We start from the raw sequence: 14,076 nt of genomic DNA on the forward strand, positions 1-14,076 counted from the left end.
CTATTCATCTGCCCTTTTTGCAGAGGGCAGTCGGCAGCGCATGGGTTTGGCCTCGTGCTTTGCAGTACCCCCATATACCCCCGGTCTGCAGGGGTGATGCAGCCTTGCCCCGGTGATGCTGGGAGTGCCATGGGGCTCAGGTGCCCTAGGGTTAACACCCTGGCTTAACACCACAGCTAAGCAGTACTCCTTCACTGGGGCCGTGCTTTCGTCCTGCAACAAAAGCAAGGTAAAACATTCACTTACATCCCAATGAAAGAGGTTTGAGCTAATGCCTGTTATGTCTTACCTGCAACAGATTAAGAATATACACATAGAATCATAGAATGGTTAGGGTTGGAACATGCTCAGTAACTACATTTTTGTTGACCTGTGGTGATTTAAACTGCTGTAACTTGTGTCTCTGGGCCTTTCATCTACAGGGCTTGTACATCTCTCTTTATCCGTGTTCTGTTTGAAAAGTAATATTTGGGATTTTTTGGCAGTATTATAATTAATAAATAATGATCTCATGGTAATTTAGAAATGCCATTTTTGAAAGCTGGTAAGAAAACATGATATGCTCTAAGTATTGCTAAACTTGCATGTCTCTGTGTGTGTATTTGGGGTGGGGGGGAGGGGGGTGTGTGGGCTGCAGTCCTAAGTACCAGACATAATTAGGATGATTAGTCAAGGTTGACTACGCTGTAAATTACAGGGAGCAAAGAATTGTGCTTGAGTGATGCTTTGTGGTGCTAGGAAATGATTCATGTCTAGAAATGATAAATACAGATTTTTAAATTAATTGTATTTGAATATTGTATTTAGTAATAGGAGCAGAAAGAGTCTCATTTTGTATTTCTGGTGCATTGAAAATTCCAGAGCTAGGATTTTCAAAAGGACACTTCCCGTTTTATTTAGGCAACCAACAACTATTGACTTTGCTTGCTTGACTAAGCTCTTCTCAGAAATTGCAGTGACGTCAGTGGAGGTTTTTGCTTCACCAAAAAGTGCAGGCTTGGAAAACGGCAGCTTAAAGTCTCGTCTCCTGTGAACAACATGGTGTTGCTGTGTTTATAACAGGCAGGTGTAGGCAGCAAGGAACTGATGGTCACAAATGTGCCGATGGGCCCAGATACCCAACTTCCCGTATGTTTAACAGAACTAGGGATGGGCGTGAGACCTCTTGGGAGGAGATGACCATTCTTCATTCTTTACTTGTACGTTGCTTGGCATAACAGCATCCCTGAGGGCATAATCTGTTCATTCAAAGCATTGGATAAATACAATGTATTGAGTATGTAATAAGCTGATGTTTCCTTCTGATCAGACAGTTATGTCAGGTTTTTAAATGCCTTGTTTTGTAAATATCCTCTTTAGTAGAATGAAACAAAATGTATTGCGCTCAGAAATCAAGTGCAAGACATTCATGCATTGAAATCACAGCCCTATTTTGCTGTGTAAGCCCTAGCAATATAGGAATGTCACTATGTTCTTCTGTCCAGTCGAGGGCAATGGCACTTACGTGTAGAGTGGCCTTGAAACCCAGTAATCTTTGTACTACTTCGTTTGGTGACATTTCACTACCTAGGAAATATCTATGAAACTTTTAATATCCCACTGTTGTCTGGTGGCTGAGGTGGCAAGTAAAGGACTGAGCAATTGTTATGCTTTATATAACAGTGCTTTTGTTTGCTGTAATCTCAAATGCTTGAATTAACATACAGATAATAAAAAATACAACATGACCTCATGCTGATATCTCTGAAATGGATGGTCATAGAGTACAGCCAGGAGCTTTGCGACACGTCACTTGTTTAGATCACCAAGGAGTCCCAGGTCTCTGTTACTTAAACCACTCTGGTATTTTATTTTCCCATTATTTTCAATTGAAATGTCACAATAAATAAACTCAGTGATAAAATATGGCTGAAACTATCCATATAGTTATGGATAAGGAAACAAACAAAATTACTTATTAATAGAAATGGGAAAAACTTGGATCTTCATACTGAAGACCACAAGAACAGGAGAAGCCTCTGCTGGAGTTCATGCTATGTTAGACATGGGATGGTCCAAGCATGAGGCACAGCCACAAGAAACTGGGCTTCACAAGTTACACTGTTCACAGAACCCCTTGGTTTTAGACCCTCACCCCCAGAAATCACAATTCAGTTTGAAATCAGCATCGTAAGAAAGCGTCTATGCATTGGAATACTTGCAGTATGGTTAGAACACTTAAAAGTCTTGGTTTTGTGAGTTCTCCAAAGTTCCCTCAAAGGTTACACACAGAAGAAACAATTTGTTCTTAAATTTCTTAAAGTCAAGAAAAATCACCCAAACTTTTTTTCTTTGTAATAGTAAATAAATTTCAAAATAATATTCACTGGAGTTTTTCAAGGCAAATGAACAAGCTAGGCATGCATCTCCTGCTGGCTTGCAGTGGGAACTTAACAATTCACTGTCATATTTTTACTCTCAAAATCTCCCCCGCTGGTATGCGAGTATTCATTTAGGCAGGATTGATTTTGTATAGAAGAAAGTGCCAGAACATTAACACAACTTGCAAATAGCAGAGGGCTCAGCTGGGTGGTGAACTAGGCCCTATCTCACCATGCCCCAGCGCTCTCACCACAGCTAATCCTGGAGTGAGGCATCCAGCACGAGGAATGCAAACTTGAAAAAGGCAGCTGGTGACTTTTTGATTTATTTTTATTTATCTCCTCTTCTTAAAAGGCTCCAGGCTGGCTAAAATTCCACAGCAAGGCCCCCTGCAGACAGTAGGAGCAAAGTAGTTGGTTGGAGTTGGGAAATGTTGGAAAACCAGAATGATCTGATCTTCATTATTGATCCTCTTGGTTCATACTTTATTTCTGTTTTGGGAAATTGTCAGCACCTCAGTACATCATCCCTTAAAGGTCACTCATGAAACTTGTCAGATTTTTAAGAGCCCTTGGCTTTCTCCTGTTCATCCAGTAACAGAAAGGTGGGGATAGCAAAGCGCTGTACCTGCCGCAGGTGAGCCAGGCCCGGGGAAGGGAAGGGACGGGGACATCAGTGCTGCTGGGACCAGGAGTGTGGGCCCCTGTGCATCCTTTCATCAGAGGAGCTGGCAGTGAGGGCTCTATCGTGGGCGTAACCCCAGCACAGGGTCTGTCACCTCTTCCCTGCAATAGCTGTTTCTGGTACAGCTGAACAGCCTCCGGAGCAGCGTTTTTCTTCCTCCTTGCTTAAAGCTGCCCTTTACTAAGGCTCTAACCTCGCAATTCACTGCTGTGGGGACAAGGGATGCCAGAAGCACACAGAAACTCAGGTTTTGCAGCAGGTTCTAAGTTCAGTTATGGTTTTGAAGTCATTACTATAATCGACAGCAAAACCATACAGACTCAGATGCACTTCCCTGCTTTCCTCATTTTTGTGTGCTCTCAGGGATCAAGGCAGAGCTCTTGCAGGTCTGGCTTTTTCTCACTCTTACTGCCCTGTCTTCTCTTCAGGACTTGGGAGGCTTTTCCGCTCCTCTTTGGCTGGATTTCTTTATCTCAGCTGGTCTTGCAATTAACAATTCTCCTTCTGTTACAAAAGCATGGCCCCATCTCCTGTTTCCTGCACACAGTGTCTTTCCGAGACAGTACAGTCCTTTCGGTCTCTTCATTTTCAAGTCCCTGCCACTGTTTTCTGCTACACCTTCCCTCATCAGGTCACCCCGAGCAGCCTCTGAAGTGATCCAAGTCTGCTACCTGATGATCAGCAGCTTTGTTTTCTTCCTTCCCTGTCCCTTATGTGTTTATCAGACTTAATAAATGAGGCAGTAGCCTTCTCTTCGTCCAAGGCTGTTGCAGTTGAACAGGCTATTGGCAATGTTTAATGACCCTCTTTTTTATTAGCCCTATGCAAAGGCGCAAAAGTTTCTCTCATCGCCTCCTGTGGATTCTGGGACACTGTAAGCCAAAGGGAGCCAAGAAAGAAAACTATTGCCTGCTCAGAATGGAGTTTGTAGGCTCGCAGACATGCAGAGAGAGTCCCCTGTAGCAAGCAGAATTCACAAGCTGTATGTGGAGAGATTGCCCAAATTGTCACTTAAGTTAACATGAATTTTTTATAGTCCTTCCCTAGGAACATATATTACTTTAACAAAATAAAAAGACTTTCCCCTTATCAAGCATTATTCTTTTACATTTACAGTTTGCCTGACATACAGGAGTAATATTCCATGGTTTGCTACAATTTATAAGTTTATGACCCTTCTGTGGCAGATCAGACTAAACATAATTCATTCACAGCTACTTAGTGTTCTGGGAAATAAACCCCTGAACTTAAATAACTATAGTGTGACCTCTGTAAAATATTATTTATGGGTTAAGAACTATTATTATGTACATATCAAGATGTGCCAAAGGTTATAAAACAAACACTAGTCAGCAAACTGCACTGTTTACTGGCCTAGTCACTCATGGCTTGCTTTCTGGCTATAGTCCTACAAATATCTGTAAATGGAGAAAACTTTACTTGGCTGCCTTGCTAATTAGATTGAAGTTGATGCTATGGACCACTAAGGATTCAATAACAAGTAATTCTCTGTCATAAACAGAATGCCAAAATATAGCTAAGCAATCCAGTTGAAATACACGACGTTTTCCATTTAAAAACATTGATTGCCACAAGGGTGCCGCCACTGTCCAAATCAGCAGGGAAACGGCAGCCATTCGTCTGCTATTCATTCTGTAAATCAGTCGATTGAATGCGGGGAGAAAGCTCCAAGCACATATGTAAGGCTTCCAAAGGGAATTTCAGGTTCTGTTTCTGATATCTACCAAGCCGCAGGGGTTTGGGGGAGCGTGCAAATGTACGTTCATGGTGCTGCTTGTTTGTGTATAATCCATCTATATCACAACACATCTTGTGCACAAGGCTCCTAAAATGTTTTACAGGCAGAGTTGTATAGACACATACATCAGAAATGTTCATATTAGTCAAAACCACATCATATAATTTTATGTGAGAAATCTGTCATGGTTTATTCTCCCTCTGTGCCACCCCCCCCCCCAAAAAAAAAAAAAAAAAGTTTGAATGAAAAATGAACTACCACCTCTATCTGCAGAAGTTTTGTAACAGTCACGTTTAATGTTGCAGGACAGATCCTTATATCCCTTTTTCAGATAGGAAAGTTCCCCAGCAATGTCAATGGGGTTTCAATAATTTCTCAGTAAGGACAGGTAGAAATACCTGCATACAGATTTTCCTGGCTCTCAAGTCCAGTAGTGCTCAGCTCACAAAAATCCCTTCCATCCAATTTGCTCTTTAGACATCAGGAACAGTTTCAGGCATGTAAGGTAGATGACAAGTAATTAGCATGGGGAAGCAAATAATTTTTCAGCCCTCTGAAGAAAACTTTTTTCTGTTATTAACTCAGGGTATTTTTTTTTTCCTTTTCTCCTCTTACTACAGAAATGCTATGTGACTAAAAAAGCTGGTACGAAAACAGCAAACAGCCTTGTGGTTAGGGCAGTACCTAGAGATGTTGAAGACCCAAGTTCAAGTCCTTTTGCAAACCTAGGATTTACACCTTCGTGTGCCACATCCCATGAGAGTGCCTTGTCTGCTGATCCATCTCTGACGCTGACCAAAAACCCATCCTGGGCTGAGCCAACTTTCCTTCTGGGAGCTGGGTGGAAACCAGCACCTTTCCCATCAGAGAGCTTTGTTTCAGTGGAATGTTTCAATCCATTTTGCTTGACAATTCCCTTCTGTCATACCAGTCAATGATTCTTCTACCATGTTTGCTTGAGAGACGTCAGGCTCTTGCGTGTTTTACATTTCCTTCTTAAGTTGATCCCATTACATGAGTGACACTCCTGCAGCAACTCCAAATATTCACGTAAACCACCATTTTCATTGGTTTGAGGCTATGGAAAGATCCCAATTTAGTAGAAAGCAAACCAGGTCTTGTACCAACATGGAGCAGAACAGGGGCAGGGAATTTGTTCACTGTAGCAAAGACTTGTCACTTCCCACAGAAGTGAAATGGAGTTGCATGAATTCCAGGACAATATCCCTGATCTGGATGAAAAATTGACCATTAGCATAGCCAGTTACGTGAGCCAAACGGCTCACTAAGTCCTTCTGAGCTTTCCTTAGAATAGGGCAGATGCAGACTTAGCCACCAATCTCCAGGAATACGGGAGATATTGGAACAGGCAGAGCTTCAAGTGCGGGGTGTATTTTCCACCAACATGAAAATAGATGGCAATTCCAAATATTTGGTTCTTTTCACTAGGTCACAGTTTAGGCTGATGTTTACTCATGCTAGGTCTTTCCTGTGACCTGCTTTAGTTTAGCTGAAACCAGACTGCAGGGGACCTGGCTTTCAGAAGAGCAGTGCACCCATCTTTGTAAACTAGGCGGAAAAACAAACCACAGCAAAACCAGGGCACGCTATGTCCGTGCAGCATTTGAGATAGTGAGAGCCACAGAGGAGGACCCTGACAGGGGAACTGGGTGACCTAGGTCCTACTCCTGGCTCTGTCCCATCTGCAGGGTAGTCTCGGGCTACCACTTTTTCCCTCTTTGGTCTGTTTTCCTTCTTCCCTTATGCCTTGTCTGTTTTGATGGCAAGTTATGTGGGACAAGCTGTGTGCTTTGTACCAGGTGTTCATCCAGTTCCTAGCACAGGGCAGTCCTACGCTTATTTGACTCCCCTCAGGCATTGCTGTAATGCAAATAATATTAGAGATCTGAACATATTTGCTCTTATCCCTTTAATAAGATTAAATATGTATTTTAAATATGAGCTCCTGCGGGCCTCCTGGTTTTTTTTCATTTACTCTGCAGAGTCATTTTCTGCTTTGATTGCACAGGAGGCTTTAACATTTACGTCCTTGGAAGAGGCTGGAGCTGTTAGTTGAAAGCATAGCCGTACGCTGCACGATGCGGTCCCAGCCTGCCCAGGGGGCTGCTCTAACTAAACAGAATCAAATTAAAGCGCATCATAAAATTACAGCATGCTTTTCTGTAAAGTTTGATTTTTACCTTCCTGGGCCTGGTCTTCCTGTTTCATTAGGACCCCCCGCTGCAGGGTGAGGGTACGCCACAGAGGAATGGGCCCCCGAAGTGGCTGCTGAGGGAGGGCAAAGATGCCCTGCCTTCCCATGGTATTTTTTTAGGGTTGATGAGAAATAAGGGAAAATGAAATGCTGACTCTGGACCCTGCCCATCTGTGCTCTTCACCCTCTGCAAGGGTGACGGGGTGCAGGTGAGTTTAGGGGTCATGTTTAAAGGGAGATGTGTGCTGCATTAATCCTTCCAATATTAGGGCTTTGTGGTTCTGGTGGGAATGGTGCAGTGCAAAGAGGGACACAACGTCATTAGTATTTCCTCTGGCATGGCAGTACCCTCAAGGCTCGCTCTCCAGAGTTGTGGGATCACGCAGGACTTCAGATTGTCTGGGCTTGCTGGGGAAATTGGTACCGTTGTCCATGGAAGGGATAGGCCTTCTAGAAATGAAATCCCCCTCATCACGGGAGGCAAAGAAGTTCTTTCGTGTCCCAATTTTTGCCGTCTTTTCTTCTTTGTATGAACCTAATCCCTAGGGACCTACGAAGTCCAGCTCCCAGGCTTCTGTACATCAGTGCCACAGCACTGAGAGAAATTAGTCTGGCTGGTCTCTGTCTGGCTGGGGATCTGGCATGTTGTTTACGTTCACATCTCGGCAGTCTGCAGTCCAATTTGACTCTCCTCACTCCCAAATTTTACTCTTCTGGAATGGCTGGCTGACTTTTTAAAGCAATATAGAAGGGCATTGGCAACACAGCTGGCTTCTCAAAGGATTACGAAAAACTTAGAATATCTAACGACAGCACAACATGCATGCAAAAGGATGCTCTCGTGCTGCAAATGCTTAAGCTTCCTTCCCTTACATAGCATGATCCTTCTGCTGCTTGCCTCATGGCTGGCAGCACTTCACTAGCCGCTGCTTGGTTTAAAAACAAAACGGGTAGCTCCATCTAGAGGTTTTTGATAAAGAAGAAAACCTGGCTTTCACAGTTCCGCACTGAAGAGTTTCTGTCTCATGCAGTGCTGTGTACACGGGGGTACTTTCTCTTGTGCAGTGTAGCTACACCTTCTGGTTTCTAAAATGGTTTATAAGTTCCAAGATTTTGGAGCAGGGCATTGAAGTTTTAGAGAAATCCTGAGATATTCCTTTTTTCCCCCCTCATTATTATTCAGAGTGAGTTGTAGCTCAGCAAGAGCAAGAGCATCCACGTGTGGAGAGTTTTCTGCCTGTGTCCAGAGTTTGGGGCTTCTCAGCAGAAATGGGATGGATGGAGAGGTCTTGACTATTCTTTCTTCCTATTTCTCTGCAGACATCTTCAAATTTATCAGTGCAATATATTAATAATGCCCAATACCTCCTATGTGTTTCTTTATCTTCTAGTCACCTGGTCCAGGTAATTGTTCCTTTCTCCCTTTGACCATTCTTTATCATCATTTTATTCTCTATAGTACACTCACCTCAGTATACTTTTAACTCCATAATTCTAACCCTTTCCTGCTGGCTTTTCCACTTCCATCTGCTCTGTACGTATCAAAGATGATAGCTCTTGTGGTTACTGGAAAATGCACAGATAAATAGAGATTATTGGTGAACTCCTGCTCTTCAGTGGAACACAGTTCAACACTTGAGATGAAGAAAAGAATGTGCAGTTCTTAGCAGATGGGACATTTTTTTTTTTTTAATGGAAAAAGGAATTTAATGAGAGAATGGCAGGAAAATTAAAGATCAGGTTAAGTATTGACCAAAAAAACCCAACTTTGAAGGCTTGCTGATCCTTTATCAGTGTTAAAGGAGTCAAGTCAGTAAATTGTTATTATTAGCTAATATAATGAGTCTGCAACATGTCATCATTACAGTCTCATAACATTAATACATTCTTTTTCTCTCCTCTTTAGCCTACCTACTGTTAAACAATACCTTCTATTGTTTTGGCACAGGTCATAGTTCAGTCTTTTGAAGACTTAATAAAATGCAAAGTTAAACTACTCAGGAAAAGAATAACATCCTACATCTTAAGGAATAATATTCATATTAGATAAACATTTATGGGAACATTTGGAGTGCTAGTTCTTAAACAGATCTCCGACAACCACTGCAACGGTTTTGTTTACCAAGCTCTCCATCATTTGCTGTTTCCCCTATCCCAGCTTCAGACTCTCCCATGAGGACCAGGCAGGTGGGCTCATTTCATGCTGGTTTCCTGCAGAGATTATTCCTCACTCAGTGCAAGCAGCCAAAGTGTCACTTTGTCTCCTCAGGACCAGAGCGCAGCAGCCCTTGGAGCTGCCTGCCAAACTTCTCTGAATCTCCTCAGCAATGCAGCCCCCAGCTCTCCACAGCGAGCAGAATTCATCTCCTAGAGACATCACGTCAGCATCTGCACAAGGTCTAGAACAGCTTCCAGTTTGTCCTGTTGATCCAGAGGCACGCAAGCTTTATTTGGCTGTGGCATGTACCTGCTTCCAGAAACTATCTTTCCTCCAGGGTATCTTGGCATCTTTTACCTCAGAGATGTGCATCTGTGCCTGATTAGGTGTGTGCTGCAGAGACAAAGGAACCACAGGTTTGAAAGCTGAGTGCTCATCCTCATGAAAATCTTGCTTCTCTGATTGGGAACACTAGGACTAAGTCTCCTTGATCTGAAGTCTCCTCCTTTCCTGAGCCGACACCCAGGCCCTTGGAGAAAGAAAAGTGATCCAGCGGGAGCAAAAAGAAGGAATAAAATGCCGCAGGAAGTATTTTTCTATCATTTTTGATAGAAATGATTTCTATCTATCTATTTCTATCTATTTCTATCTATCTATTTCTATTTTGATTTCTGCAAGAGGAGCTCAAGGGAGAAGGAAAGGGAACAGGAGAGGGAGGTTGGTACAGCAGCACAGCATCTCATGCAAGAGCGGTGAACGGAACGCTCAGCCTTTTTTAACAGGGGTCCAGATCACAGCTCTGGCACCTACTTTCTGCATGTAAAGCAAGGACTGTGGGGTTTCCTCTGTGTTTGAAAAGTCCTGCTGTTCATGGAAAACCCTAGGATTTAATATGTTGTGAGCTGTGCCAGGAGCTGAAAGAGACAGAGATGCTATTTTAATTCTCCCCTGTCTCTGCAAGGTAAGGAGCACGCATACATGCCCGATGATCTGGGACCATTCCTGGCAAGTCTCTGCTGACGTCAGCTTCTTAATGGCATCATGTACACATCCTTGGGCTTCTTAAATACTTCTAAATTTCTCGTCCGACTGGTTTTGTTGCACAATATGTTAGCACGTGCTAGCTTGGGAAAGAGGGTAGGAAGGAAGTTGTTATCAGACGCTGATAGGAGGGAAGTTGTATCAGGAGCGCCTTGTTTATAGGCAGGAGCAGATAAGCTGACTCATATCTTTTGGTCCCCGGCACCACAACACTACACATCCCCATGCACAGACCACGTGAGATACAGGCATGGGCATACAGAAGAGGCTTTAACCTCTGCCCCAGGGATGATAGAAGCACTTTCTAATCACCTGTGCGGGTTGCACAAGCTAGCAGTGTTGTGAGCCTATTCTTAGCAAAATCTTTCACCTTTTCTCCTCTCAATCCCGTATTGGATCCATTGGCTGCTGTAGCATCCACATGGGTTTGCAGATAGCACCGGGCTGATGTAATTTGGCCAAATTTCCATTCCATGACCATCCTCTGACCACTGTGTGCGTAATCAAACAACGATAAGACCCTATTTCACAAGCCAGATGAGAAGAGGGTTGGTGGGGCATCTCCAATGCAGCGCATTCAGATACTGCATTGTGAATCACTCTGTTTGGAGGAATGTGGCCTTTCTTCCTCAGAGAGTTAAGCACCATGTGTGCCACTGGGCCACTGTGGTGGTTGTGGCCCTGTCTTTCTGATTGACCTAAGCCTTAGTGAACAGGTAGGATCACTTATACCAGGTGTATCCTTGCACCTTTGTAGGAGGAGGGAAGAACTTAAAAGTACCATTAATAACTCAAATGGAGTAGAAAAAGACCAATAGCTCAGAAATTGTATTATTTCAATCTTGTTAAGTGTACCCATGCCCAAAGACAGTAAACCACAGTCACTTCAAATATCTCCACCTCTGAAGTACTGAGTTGTCTTGCAACACCAGTCAGGTCTAGCACTGATTGGTGGGAGTCCGGAAGATCCTGTTCCAAAGAGCACTAACAAGACATTTCTGGGTGTCTCCTCCCTCATTTGTGTATCATGGCACTGCAGGTTGAAGAAAACTGCTCAGACTGCTTGATGAAAGCCACTTCCATTATAAGCTGTTGCCGGTCCTTCATGACAATTTGGCACTCGTGTTGTTTTTCCGTGACTTTGAAATGAATCAGGGTGAAGAAAGCAGAGCAAGTAAGGCGCGCATCAGGGGTCTTCAGCATTCAGAATGTGAAGGTCTTTCAGATCTTGATAATATTGAGTAATATTCCTCACATACAAGGGTTTCCAAGATTGTGGCTCTAAGCTTATTTGTAAACCACAAGACCAGAAGAGACCTCTGAAATTATCTGGACTACATGTTTGTGCATGACAGAAAGAGATCACCCTCACTTGACGCATCAGTCCCCACGAAGAGGAAGTAAAAGCTATTTTTAAACTTAAATGTTGGATTTCAGTGAACTAGAGAGAGAGAACCATGAATGAAGCAGAAGATTTTTCCTAGAGACACATTAATGTATCTTTTACTTAAATCCCATTATTATATACATGGGTGGAAACTGCTGCCCAACAGCAAGATACAGAAAAACCAGACAAGCAGAGGCCACTCCAGATGCTTGGTGCCTTGGAGCTCTCTAGTTTAAAGGAGAGGTTGGTGGGGCTGGCATGTGAACGGACTGTCTACATGGATGGCTTGAACCCATTTCTGAGCGTGTCAGTCATGCTTGGGAATAAGTGAGGAGCTAAGTTATAAAAAATAAGGCAAGACTGCTGGGAAAGAAATAAACCCCAGTAAACCAAAACAATCAGTTTGTTCTCCAGTGTTTCCTGTACAAGTAATAAAATCTAATAAGTGAGTTGCTGTTAACAGTTAATGACCACTGCATTTGTTAATGGACCCAGACAAATGAGAGCAGTTTAATACAACACACAGGCCATTAGTTGTATTAATGGTTGGCTTGTAGGAGTTAGTGCTCTTATAAACTATATTCTGCAGTTTATAATACCAGCACTTTATAAAATGACCTGGTGTTTTCCAAAAAATAAAAAATAATAAGGATCAGGTGAGCTCCAATTTACTTGTGGAAAGTAGGTATGCATGCTAACTAAGAAAAGCTGATATTAGGCTAAATCTCTTTCTCTAGTTTGCACTGGAATAAATCAGAATCAACAGCAGACATATCCAAACCAAGGCTGATTCTTGTATAGCTTGAATCAAAAGCTTTGCTTTTGACTTCAGTGAGTTTTGGATTGATCCCATAATTATTACCATTAGAGAGGAATTTGATCTTTTTTTTTTTTTTTTCCCCAGACGACAAATGATTCCACACATGGGATATTCAGTTTTTAGCAGCTGTCGTTATTTAGAGGTTTAACAAGCACTCTTATAGAAAGAACTATAAAAGGGAAGTTGTATAAATAGACTAAAATTAATAGAGGAACCAAATAGAGTTAGTTCCTGCTTCACTAGCCTCTACAGCTCTTTTAATTTTTGTAGTTTTAAAGTATATTTAACTGCAGTTCCATTTACAAGAAATGTCAGTAGCATTTTTGCAATGGTAGTTGTGAAAGCCAAAGTTTTTCCATCACTTTACAGACTCACTTCTGAATGTAACCAGTGTTTGGTAGAAATTTAAAGTGGAGCAATTGAAGCATTTGCCCTTAACTTGCCAAATGGGGACGATACTAAATTATTACAGAATTACAGGTTACTGGTGAGGGGAATAATGCACACTTTGGTAGGAAAAAGAAGTGGAGGTTTTAAATGGTGCATGAATGGGCTCTGATTTGTGTATAGCTGTAGTGTGAGACAAGGCCAGGCTTAAATCATAAACTCACAACAGGGCTTAGCCAAGCTCTTTGGCTTTGTTTGTGGAGTCGAATTGCAAATTTTCCAGTTAGACTTCCAAAAACGTAAGAGAGAACTTGCATAAACTTATCCTTCAGGTTACTGTGACCTGAAAGAAGAATGCAAGAGTAAACTCGGAGAGTTGTTCCAGTCTCTGGCCATTCACCCACCTGCAGAGGGAATGGTGCCTAAGCCAGTCTAAAGAGGTCTCCCTCCCGAGTCCTCTTACTTAGAGATGGAAATTACAATCCAGAGGAACATAATAGGCACACTGAATCCCTCCTAAATTCATCATACCTCAGCCATGCTGTTCCAAAGAGTAGCCAGTAACTGAGGCTTCAGAGTAAAGAAGAAGATGCTTAAGCAGAAAAGGATAAGAAATAAGAGAAATGCAGAGTGCTCCTTCCTCTCTTGAATCCCCTCAGCTGGCACTTTGTGGTTTAGGAGGTTCCTGAGCCGGGGTTTATCTCATGGTCAGTAGCCACTAGTAAGTCTATCCTCCATCAATGTCTAGCCCTTTATGAGGCTATACTTCGGGCCTCCATTTTTGGCAACTAATTCTGTATTATGACTATGCATCTGTGAAAAGGTGTGTGCTTCTGTCTGTTTTAAACCTGCTACCTCGTAATTTCAGCGAGTGCCCCTTAAGTCTTGTCTGGGAAAGCATGAAAAATCCTTTCCATCCAGCTCGTACAGTTTATGATTGTACAGATCTCCCTTACATTTTCCCCTCCAGTCATTCTTTCCCAGACCCAGAAATCATAAGCTAGGCAGTCTCTCTCCCTTCACAACCCTGTTTCATGCCTTTGGTCGCCTTTGTCATCTTTTTTTCTGTGCCTTTTCTAGTTCCACTCTGCATTTTTTGCAATGGGGGGAGAAGCAGACTTGCACACTATATAAATGGTACAGGTATACATTTATACAGTGCCTGAGTGACAGCTTTGGCTTTGCTCTCAGTTTTGTTTCTAATAATTACTAATAGTCTCTTTGTCTTTTTGATAGTCAGTGAGCACTAAGCTGTTTTTTCCAG

This window comes from Chlamydotis macqueenii, chromosome 5 (genome assembly GCF_036417535.1).
Source record: "Chlamydotis macqueenii isolate bChlMac1 chromosome 5, bChlMac1.mat, whole genome shotgun sequence".
Taxonomy (NCBI): domain Eukaryota; kingdom Metazoa; phylum Chordata; class Aves; order Otidiformes; family Otididae; genus Chlamydotis; species Chlamydotis macqueenii.